This window comes from Montipora capricornis, chromosome 6, assembly GCF_036669925.1.
Source record: "Montipora capricornis isolate CH-2021 chromosome 6, ASM3666992v2, whole genome shotgun sequence".
Lineage (NCBI taxonomy): Eukaryota > Metazoa > Cnidaria > Anthozoa > Scleractinia > Acroporidae > Montipora > Montipora capricornis.
The window spans coordinates 16,631,232-16,641,785 of NC_090888.1; the positions used below are offsets into that span (position 1 = coordinate 16,631,232).

Here is a 10,554-nt window from a genome sequence, read left to right on the forward strand (position 1 = left end):
CGGATGTACCGACTTCAACGTAAAATCGGAGATGTCACGCCTGGATTTCAGCGTAGAATTTAATCCTTCTTACATTTGTCGGTGTTGCCTTGTGAAATTAAAGAAAACCAGGGAACTTATTTCCACCTTGAGAGAAGTCAACGATTCTTTGCGACAGGCATATACGTCAAATGCGACACGGATTGTTCATCGTGCAGTGAAATAGCAGACAAACCCAGGGATTTCAGGTAGACGACTTGATCTTCCATCAGCGCTTTTAGTGGCGATATGATAACAATCTTACTGCTTCCACGTGTTCTTTCGAAGACTTGATCGGCTACGATTGGAGCAGCATAAAAGATAACTGACTTTCCATATCCTGTAGGAAGGCTTGCATATACGTCTTTTCCTCCCAGAAGTTCTTTCAAACATTCTTCTTGCTCTGGATAGAGTGAACGAATATTGAAAGTCTCGCAAATACGGTCGACAGCTCGTTGGAAAGTCACGCTCGATGACACACTGGATGCCATTTTGAAAATGAAATCAAAGGAGACTGCCATCTTGGTCAGCGAAAAGGAACAAACTTAATTTATGCAAAATTATTCCGGAACACGATTAGCGTCGGCATACACAGGCAAAGTACATCAACTGAAAACTCGGGCCACAGACAGAACAGTATGTATGCACAGATAGCAGAGAAGTAAAATATATTGTAAATTCAACGGCAATCATGATGCCAGAGCGTTGAGTTTTGGTCAGCATTTTTCTGCATCTGCGTGACATTTCATTTCACAAGTCATTTTAAATTTACTTCAGTTTAACTTTTTGTTAATTCTACACTTGTTTTCTTTTTACCGGTCATCGCAAATTAAACTTTTGAATTAACACATTACTCAAAAAATAACGAAAATATAGCCTGTTCCAGGTTCCCAGATAGTCGGGAAAACGAAAACAGCCGCGTGGAAAAAGCGAGTGGGGGCTTGGGTCCCCACTCATTTTTCGCACGATTTTTTTCTCTTTCCCTACTAAATAATGCTGCATGCTCTGATTAGTGCAATAACATGCTCGCAAATTCACTCATAGCAATCACTTTTATTAAAACTTCAAGATGACTAATCACTCTTTTGGGTACATAAAATAAGTTACACGTTTAATTCCTTCAAGGTCAAATAAATAATACACGCTTTCCAAAAAGATATTGTTTAAAATAAAATTGATGTAAACTTTGCAAGTTTATCGAGAATCACTTTTGTTCAAACAGCGGAAGCATCAGGATACTGTTGATGTTCCGTCAGTCAGTCAATCATATGCAGTGAACTAAAGATACAATCCACGGTCAAGAGGCGTTACAGGGAACCTGCACTTCAACGAAAAAATAACCTTAAATCACAGAAAATAACCGTTACAGTCAAGTCAGTCTACAGTATTTTCAAAGAAAGTGTTTGTATCCGAAATAAATAAGCTTTAGAATTACCTATTTTTGTTTTCAAATTTCACGGGCGCCGCCATCTTGAATAATTGTGACGTGTTACGGTTGCTCTATTGTTATTAGACAAAAGGTCTTTGTGTTAGAACAATAGGGCAACCGAAACATCACAATTATTTAAGATGCCTGCACCCGCGAAATTTGAAAGTGAAAATAAGCGATTTTAAAATTCACTTTTCTTGATATAAACACTGTTTTAAAAACAAATTTCGAACAAATTTGTTTGTAAACGTAATTTCCTTCGGTTTAAACTTAATTTTTAGTAAGAATGGAAGTTCCCTTTCAACAGGGCCGGAAAGCGCGATTTTGTCTAAAATGTTCTGAACCCGGCCCTAAGCGGTGGCAATCACACACCATGCTAAGCGAAAATCAAATACAACTTCTTTGGATCTATAGCAAGAATGGGTTTAAAATCGATATCTATTTCAATCAAAAAGTTAAAATCAGCGGAGTAAAATATAAGATATGGTGATTACAACGTAATACTTTTCAAAAGAAAATGATCAATTCACAAACGTTGGAGAACGATTTTGCAAAGCTAACTTAAGACAGTCAGTGGAAACAATGTATGACAATAAATTTCACTTTTCTGTAGCTCCAAACAAGAAGGTTCAAATGGATAAAACGCTAATTTAAAGGAAAACCTAAGAATAAAGTATGTAGTTCATGTGGTTGACTTTCTAGTTTTGCGTAATGGGCTAACTCCGGGGGTACTGCGGCGAGCCAACGAAGATGAAATCGGAGTTTTTCGGCGAGATGGAGAGATTCCGGCGTAGGCTGGCGTGCTTGTCGGTATCTTGTCGGTCGGGAATTTGACTGGAGGTGAGGCAGATTTGGTTCGGCGCATGGGCGAAGTTGAGTAGCTTGCATCTACAGAGTCTTCAAGTTTCTGAGATTCGCGTTCTAGCATAGCCTGTTCCAGGCTCTCAGATAGTCGAGAAAACGAAAAGAACTGCGTGTGAAAAGCGAGTGGGGGCTTGGGTCGAGGCGAGGCGGGAGAGCCTGTAAGCATCTCTTTAAATTCTTCATTCCGGTATACCAGCTCCTGGTATACCCTCTGATTGGTCAATTTTGACAGTTTACATCAACACTTTCGTCATCATTTCGATTCACGCGCGGAGCACGAAAGAAAGAGGTCAACTCTGTCGCCGAGTGTCTAAAAGTATTCCCAAACGTACGTACAAGCCCTCAGATTCGAGCAAAAGTTGTGTCTGTTCAACTTTAATAAGTCGAAAAAACGATCCGTTTGCAATGCTTCCAACTGGTTTTGGTAAAAGCATAAATTTTCAGTTACTGCCGCGCGTTGCGAAAGCGCTTCAATGTTGTAATACGACATCTCTCCACACCGCTTACAATATAGCATCACCGGGTACGATATATAGTTCGCACTTGACACAACTATTATTTCCCCTGCACGCCACAATTGTTAGCATTCAACGGCGCTCTCTGAAAACTCTGACGAACGAGAAAAATACAATATTTTGTTATTCTTTCTTATGCAAATACTTGGCTGCGTATTCGAATTCACCAGCTAGGGTCAATGAAATTTCTGCCTTCATCGCCTTCGAAAAAATGAGCACAAAAAGAAAAAACCACTTTGAAAGAGCCCAGAAATTTGCCGAAAACAGGCTTGTATTTCCGTTGTATGTCTTAAAGCTTTCAAAGATCAAGCGATTTCAGGAAGCGAAGGTGATGGCTACGTGTCTGTATACTGCAAATGCAATTAAAGCCATCCACATGAAATATCAATCTTTCACATTCATTACCGGTTGTCCTGATGCATCAGAGCTGAAGTTTATTGATGAGACCATCTTATCATCTAGGCTAGAAACTTCAATGGTCGGGTTTCTGTTTTCCTTGGAAAAGTCAACAGAGCGTCAGGAACTCGCAGCTTTCGAACTGGTCGTGTCTTTTGGTCGAATTTGCTAAATCTCCCGTCGGTGATTTCCTTGACACTCGTTTCCCGGTTGCTTTAACGGCCTTCGTTCGCTTGTAAAGTTATTTTCCTAAAAGTGCCTTAAATTCTGGCTAACGTACTCGCACAAGTGAGAATTAGCGCATCACCTCTGAACAACAATAAAAGAATCGCGCTTGAACTCGCGTGGGATCACACAATGCCGCCCTTTTTCGACACTTTGACATTGACATTTTGGCATGCGAAAGGTTATTTGCAAAGTGGGCGGAATGAAGAATTTAAAGAAATGCTTACAGGCTCTCCCGCCTCGCCTCGACCCAAACCCCCACTCGCTTTTCACACGCAGTTCTTTTCGTTTTCTCGACTATCTGAGAGCCTGGAACAGGCTAGTTCTAGCACCGATGGTTCGTATACAGTGTCACGTGCTACGGTGTGAAGTGAGTCCTCCAGTTTGCCTCAAAGATCCCGTATTTCATCTGATTTCTGTACAGTCCGCGTGATGTAAGAATGTTTCTTTTGAATCTCTTTGGAAAGCTGGTCTTTCAAGGTAGCCACCTATACAAAAAAAAAAACTGGAGGATTGTATTAAAATACCTCCAAAGCAGAGAAAAGTTGCAGGTGGCAAAATTAGGTTTCGGTATGGGTATAAATGGCAAACCTGTTCAATCGAGCCAATTCACTTGTTGGCGACGGTTAACTGATTTGATGGCTATCTGATATTTTTTTCGTTAACTATCAACCATGATGGAAACAATGTCCTCAATATGAGCGGTAACGTTAATCACATTTATAATCACTAAGAGTTGACGTGGTACGATCTTGAATACTGTTAACTTCTTATTCAACGTTAGCAGTCGTTGATCATACTCTTACGTCCCTTTCTCCAGCAGTATTTGCATTGATTTCGACTTCTCTTGGGACATTTTCATGTCCCAGGAGAAATTGCAAACAATAGTTATGCAAAAGTTCTGGGGGGGGGGGGGGGGGGGGAAGGGGGGAGGGGGGAATTAACATAGGTGTATTATGGGACTGTGCAAGTAGTGAATACAAACTTAATTGACCACTCACCAGAAGGGCTTTTCAGGGCCAATGAAACAAACTCAAGACAGAACAGAATGCCAACCGGCCGGAGGAGCTGAGATGTTGCACCCCGGATCCCCAGATATCAAAGCAAGCGCCCTAACAACTGGGCCGCACTGCCTTTACAGCAAGTAACGCCGTTTTTGCACTTCAATTGAAAACAAACAAACAAACAAGCCGAAACATACTATGTCGAAAAATGAAAGTCATTAGATGCATGCCAAATTTGATATCTAACAGGAAGTGTCTATACATATGATATCTATTTCCAACAATAAAGGGAATGTTAGGGTAAATCAAGCTGTTTATCCTTTCTTGAAAAGCATAGTTTAGCGGACACTTTGTAAAATTGATTGTCTGTACTAAAAATGATTTTTATAAACGTGATATTGCATTTGGGTATAAAAGCAAGGAGAGATTTCGTGACGCGTGCATCTAATTGTACTTGCTTTCCTGGACAAAGAGCGAGTCGTACTGCAGAATACGGCTCCCTAAACGGCTCCAAATTATGGCGCCCGTAAGAGATTTGACCAAAAGCAGATAGTAACCTGTTCCTCGAGACCCTTGACTCGCTGCTTGTGGGCTCGTTCTCTGGCCACCTGTGTCTTCTCGAGTTGGCTTTGCGACTGCTTTGATCTCTCACTTTCCAGTTCTACCTCTTGGCGATGTCGGCTTGTCAGTTCCACCAGCCTAAAAGTCAAAACAATATATAAATCCCAATGCACCAGTGGTCAGCGCTTCGGACACCCGACCCCAGGGTCGCTGCATGGAGGCCTATCTCAAGAAACGTTCCTCCACACACACACACACACACACACACATACGCGCCCCTGGCTACTTGTGGGCCATATGTTTCCCAATCCCCCTTGTGGGGACTACGTCTTCTTTTGCAGTCATCCAAACAATATTTGCTACGATTGTTGCTTAATGTCTCATCTCTTCATACATCTCTTCAAATGTTGTAAAACCTTTAATTTTTTTGTGAGGACTTAGTTGTGAGGACGTAACAAAATGTTTAATGCTTGTGAGGACATCTGGTAATACCCTACTTGTGGGAACAGGCCAATACACAGCTTTTGTGGGGACTTCGCTATTTGCGGGGACATCTGCCGATACCCTACTTATGGGAACAGGTCCGAATACACAGCTTTTGTGGGGACTTCGCTATTTGCGGGGACATCTGCCGATACCCTACTTATGGGAACAGGTCCGAATACACAGCTTTTGTAGGGAATTCACTATTTGCGGGGACATCTGCCAATACCTGATTTATGGAAAGACGCCAATACAAACATTTTCAAACAGATTTGATATACGACGATGTTCTCGTGGTTGCAATATTAGTCAACCTGTTGGCTAAGCCTTTAGGTTAACGATAAAATGATATACCGTAAAATTCCGAAAATAACCCTCGTGGCTTATATTTTTCAAAGGCCTTTTTCGAGGGGCTTATCTACGGAGGGAAACTTGCGTTTCCGAATCGACTGGGCTAACCTTATAGTTGGAAGTGAATTTACTGTTTTTGCTTTGTTTTACTTTGTATTTGAGGGCAATTTTCCAAGTACAAGCTCCCCGGGGTCTTATATTTGGAGGGGCGATTTCACGGAGGATTTTTTGCGTTACCGCTTTGGGAGGCTTATATTTGGAGGAGCTTATTTTCGGAATTTTACGGTATATGAATTGGATCATTTATGAACTGCGGATATGAAATCAAGTGAAGCTATGATATTCGCATTTGTGAACGCAATTTTTGCAATTGCGTAGAGAAGCCTGAAAAATTCAGGACTTCAACGGGGTTTGAACCCGTGACCTCGTGATACCGGTGCGACGCTCTAACCATCTGAGCTATATGGAATCAAGTGAAACTATAATCTTCGCAGTTGTGAACGCAATTTTTGCAACCACGGTATCGCGAAGTCACGGGTTCAAATCCCGTTGAAGTCCTGAATTTTTCAGGCTTCTCTACGCAATTGCAAAAATTGCGTTCACAACTGCGAAAATCATAGCTTCACTTGCCTTTTTTATTGACCAGCCCCTGAAAAAAATAAGAAAATGGCATTAAAACCATTGTTGCCACTGCCCAGGCCTGAAGAAGGAAACAAAAATAGGAAAAAGAGACAATTTTAATAACCAGGCAAATTTTTTTTGCATTCATTTTGTAGGTCATACAGTTGCTGAAAGCAAGCAAGACTCAAACAATTTCTGACTAGGATTTCAAGCTACAGCTACAGCTATAACATTTTTCTTCGTTTACAAGACTCATTGCAGTCATGAAGGAACAATGTTTCCCACAATTCAAGTCTCTAGTAGTGAGTTTGAGGTTTTCTTCATGGCTCGGACCAGGATGATCTTCTCATGAATTCGTTCTCGTGGTCACGTAAACTCATAGTGAGCAAACGCACCCGAAAAAAAATTATTAAGTTTTGCTAGAAAACACCTTTGCCGGACAACTGTAAAATCTAAACATTTCGAGAAGATCAGCGACTAAAGAAGAATGATTACGGAATGCACAACACTTTTTCTATGCCAAGAACAGTGAAACCAACATTTTTTTCTATTGCTTGTTTTTATTGTCATTTCCAAATTTAACATGTGCTTAAAATAAAATGTACCTCCACACAAGACAGCATTTTTGCTGTAAAAACAAGTTTTAACACTAAGATCCTACAAATATATCTTTAAGCAAATTCTCCTTCCTTAGAAATAGACTTCCGTAGCTCCCAGTACGGACATTAACAAGCAATGTTTAGTCCATCACTAATATATTTCAAATTAAATTTTCACCTTCTTTTCTTTTGGAGGGGAGGGGGTTGTTATTTTTCTTTTCAGGGTTGTTTTATTTGTTTGTTTTTGTTTTGTGTTTGTTGGAGCTTCGCTGTAATCTTAATGTACTGCACAAAATTTACTCTAACCAGGCGACACACATAACATGAAACAAAACGTCGGTATTGGATCCTGCAAGACCGTGTGGGCACAAGTCACAAACTGGACAAGCTGTGGACAGGGGAGGTTGAACAAAGAAAAACGATTTGAGATTAAATGTGTCAAAACCATTTATTGCGCTAAGCAGAACTAGCATGTCTTCCTAATTGCGAGCAGTAATTCACCGCATCAAGCCTAAAGACAAACTAATTAAGCCATGAGCAGTGCATTTCACCGCTCGAATGGTTGCCTAGCAGCTTCTTTGAACCTGTAAATTTTCGTCTGAGAGAACCATAATTAAATCCTTAGAGTCCGTCAGTGAAATCGCTGGCGAAAAAACAAACAAACAAACAAACAAAAATGCGTCTTCTAATTACCATAGGAAAGGCAAAAACACTCACAATAAATACATTTACAAGATCCAGGTCAAAAATTTCCCTTCCTGAGAAAGTCTCTCCCCCTTCCACAATTTGTCACACGTACTGCAATGTCAGCAAAATTAGCCGTCACTTTGACCCACAGCCACTCTGAAAGACACATGGTTCCATTCCTGAATTTACATCAATGCAAGAAGTTTATGTTAACGGATTTGACCCATGACTTAATAAGACTGTCCAGGAGCCCGGCTCCTGGCTGGTCGTGCGTCAACTTTGGTTAACTTTTTAAAGTGCTACTACGACCAAAAAAACAATTCTTCTTGGATTTGAAAACTATGTTAACTAAACACAAAGTGATTCAAGTATACTATGAATAAGTAATCACATGATTTTTCTTCTGCAATTTGGAATAAATAGCACTAAGACTACAAATTGCACTCGCCCTACGGGCTCGTGCAATAGGTCTTTTGCAACAAACGATCACATGGTACAAAATCCGCCATGCTGGAGGGAAAGCTCATTATTATTCCCCCACTGGGACATTAAAGGTTAACAAAGGCAAGTCAAGCTTGACTGGTTCAGGTCTCTTTATTTTAATGTCCCAGTGGGGGAATAATAATGAGCTTGCCCTCCAGCATGACGGATTTTGTACCATGTGATCGTTTGCTGCAAAAGGCCTATTTTGGTCGGCTTTGACTACAAATTGCACTCGCCCTACGGGCTCATTCAATTTTGGTCGTCTTTGAAAAAATTTACTCGTGCTTATTTATTCCAAACTGCAATCGAAATCATGTGATTACCTATACAAAAATTGAAGCTAAATTATCTCTAAACAATGCATGGTTACCCCCAATTTTCTTTTTGGATACCAAGATAATTTTTTAAGATCAACTTTCCCTGCATAATTTTAAACCGCGCAAAAATATTCCTGTATTAGTAAGCATCACCGATAGGAAACCCGAGTATCTCGATATGCGCAGAACGTATGCGCAATGACAATAGTAGACACCGTCCTTAATTCAGCCGCGTACATACGTATTGTATTCTTAAACCAGTGAGTCTGACGAAAAAAAAGACAACGATTTTTTGATCATAGTAGCACTTTATAGTCACGTAAAAACGAAATTTCGAAAACGAGTAACAAGGGGCCAACTATTCCTTTCCTTAATCAATCTGAGGCCTCTAAAACGAGTAAAAAGGGGCCAACTATCCCTTTCCTTTAATCAATCTGAGGCCTCTTTCTCCAAGGCCCGTCAGTTACAGGTCCCGAAAAGCCGTTTTTTCTTACTCAAATTTACACTGAATATAAAAGTATTTAACAATTTAAAATTCAGACAATTTAAATGACAACAAACCAAAGAGAGCAAGCTGGTTTTTTTTTTAAGAGCCGTTCTACTTTCCTTGTAGTTCCACAAAGTTAGAGTAGCTTGGTGTAGCTAATTTCTCCGAGCATTTACCCTCCCAACCATGATACACCACAGAAGACAGACCACAACACCGGGAACTACATGCCCTGCTCTTTGCGACAAGTGTGCGGGTTCTTTTACGTCTCACAGGATTATGAACATTGAAGGGTTGTGAGACGGGACCTCCGGCTTATCGTCCTTATCCGAGAAGACTAGAGAGTCTAACCATTTGCAGATGTAATTACAAAGGCAGCACTTTCTCCTCAGTTATTTAAAGACCCTGAGTGTTGGTCCGGCCGGAGTTGAACTCACGACCTCCCGCGTGACAACCCGATGCTCAACCAACTGAGCCACCGGTGCGCGGTTCTTATCCGAAAAAATAATTAGGGGTAACCACGCATTTTTCAGAGATAATTAAGATTCGATTTGGAAAAGAACGCGATACATTACTTTGTATATTAAACCTTTTTACATATATTGTTGATTATTTATTTTCAAAAAAGGCGAGGCTACCTCTAATTTTCTTTTTGGATTTCAATAACATTTGTTAAGATCTGCTTTTCCCGCATATTCATAAATCGCGAAAAAGAACCTTTAAGTAAGAATGCACCGTCCTTAACGCGTCCTCATTATTTATATTTTTCTCTCCTCAGACTCCTACCCCCTATACATGTAACACAGATTACTTAAAGAAGAGAGTTATTGCAAGCAATGTTACTTTGGCTCTATTGAGAAGCTCAGGGTTTTTTTACTTCAGTCAGTTGCAAGATTTTCCAGTTTTCAAAAGGCCATTTGCAAAACATAAACGGATCACTTACTTTTTTACTTTGGCTTTCTCTTGCTCCTGTTTTCTTTGGCTGAGTCATGGCATGTACTTGTTTCCTTAGTGGCAGATGCTCTATGTACTAGAAAAAAATACATGTCGGAATTGACAAAATCGTGCACCGATGGCTCAGTAGCCTGCGTAGCAAGCGTCTCCAGCGGGCGAGAAACGAATTCATTTTCCTGGCCGCGAGAAAATAGGGCTAGCGCAAAAAAAAAAAAAATTGGTGGGAGGGGGGGAGGGGAGGAGAGGAGAAGGAAACGCTTGCGGACAAACCCCTTAATTATGAAAACTCCCGTTAGCCCACGAACGGGATCTCTGATTGCACGACTCGGAATTTTTGATTGACACCTCAGTCCCTCATGTCAAAATAATGTATCCCCAGTAGCAAGCGAATAAATCAAAGAAAGTTACTCGCTTTTGCTGGACTCGTTTTTCGCTCGCTGAAATCACTCACTACGCAGGCTAAATGGGGAAGAGACCTTCTTTTAAACTGAGAAGTGTTACATCGAGCAGTTAGCTCCGTTGTCGATAAAGGATTTAGCGGTGGCTTAAAAGAAGAAGAA

General features: G+C 40.7%; 1 long non-coding RNA gene across 1 annotated transcript; it reads right to left on the minus strand.

Moving 5' to 3' along the window:
• Nucleotides 1-1,057: 1,057 nt before the first annotated feature.
• LOC138051649 (uncharacterized) lies at nt 1,058-10,025 on the minus strand. The gene is made up of 5 exons (XR_011132869.1): nt 9,984-10,025; nt 7,784-7,909; nt 5,009-5,150; nt 3,780-3,935; nt 1,058-2,378 (listed from the first exon to the last, which is right to left on the minus strand). It is a non-coding gene; the product is annotated as an uncharacterized lncRNA (long non-coding RNA).
• Between the last annotated feature and the right edge of the window lie 529 nt (nt 10,026-10,554).